This window comes from Vombatus ursinus, unplaced genomic scaffold, assembly GCF_900497805.2.
Source record: "Vombatus ursinus unplaced genomic scaffold, bare-nosed wombat genome assembly UNPS02006779.1, whole genome shotgun sequence".
NCBI lineage: Eukaryota > Metazoa > Chordata > Mammalia > Diprotodontia > Vombatidae > Vombatus > Vombatus ursinus.
Window position 1 is genome coordinate 24060759 of NW_020946557.1, and position 1293 is coordinate 24062051.

A 1293-nucleotide genomic window follows, 5' to 3' on the forward strand; every position below is an offset into this window, starting at 1 on the left:
TCAGTGACATTGGCTTCTTTGCTGTCCACCCCCCCATAAGACATGCTCTTTGTTTCCCTGGCTGTTCCCTATACCTGCAGTGTTGGAATCTCCACCACATGGCTTCCTTCAAGTTCTAGCTAAAATTTCACCTTCTACAAGATGCTTTTCCTAATCCCCATTAATGCTAGTGCCTTCTCTCTGTTCCAATGTACTATATATGTATGTATATATATCTTGTTTGTCCATAGTTGTTTGCACATAGTTGAGAGTGGACTTTTTTTTCCTTTTAAAAAATACATCCCCAGCACTTAGTGCCTTATATATAGTGCATACTAATGTTTGTTGCTTTTTGAGTTTGGGAGGGGCAGTTGGGAGGTCCTAGACTTGTGATGTCATAAATATAAGGGACTCTTCTTGTGGAGGAAACTTTCTACCAATTCAAATCAGCAACCATTGTTCAATTTAGAGTCTTAGAGAATTGTTTGGGATCCTGAGAAGTGACATGACTTATCTAAGGTCACACTGCCACATATCAGATTCAGGATTTATAATCCAGGGCTTCTTGATCCCAAGGCCCTTGAATTATCAACTTTACCATGATGTCATTCTCTATTTTTTTTTAAAGGACTGGGTCTCCTAATCCCACCTAGGCTGCAAATGTTGTGGCTACTCAAGGACCTAACCCCACAGTTGATTGTTACTGGAACTTCAACCTGCTCCATTTTTTATCTTGGTTGTTTTCACCCCTCTTTAGCCAACTTAGTGACTCCTCACTCCTGAGGGGCTCACCCTATTGATGCCAGATTTTGTGTAAATATCTAATTAGCTCACCTGCTGCAGCTCAGAACTCTAGAGCTCAAGAGCTCCATCACCTTCCCACTTTTCTGGTAGATAGTATTGCAAGTCTGATCTCAGCCTATCTTAGTGTTAATATTTTAAATATTGAATTTGATAAACATGGGGAGCTATGCTAAGGAGGTTAAATGCGGTGTGGTTCTATGCCAACTGATATAAGCAGGAAGATTCATCAACAGCAGGCAGGATGCTAGCATCATGTTTCATGACAGTGAAAATGGCCTTGATCTCTGGTCTAGGACAAAGTGTTTTATAGATCGGTAGATTTACAAGGCGCTGTGTCACTGCAAATTCACAGTATGAGCCTTGGACCCTAGGCTCCCATAATCATGTGAAAGCAGGAAAAGATTTTTTTCATCTCTACCTTGGAAAAATGTATTCCTTTTCCTCCCTGGACACTGTGCCTCCCTCGTACAACTGTTGGTTTTTCTTATTTAAATGTTACACTCAGTTTCT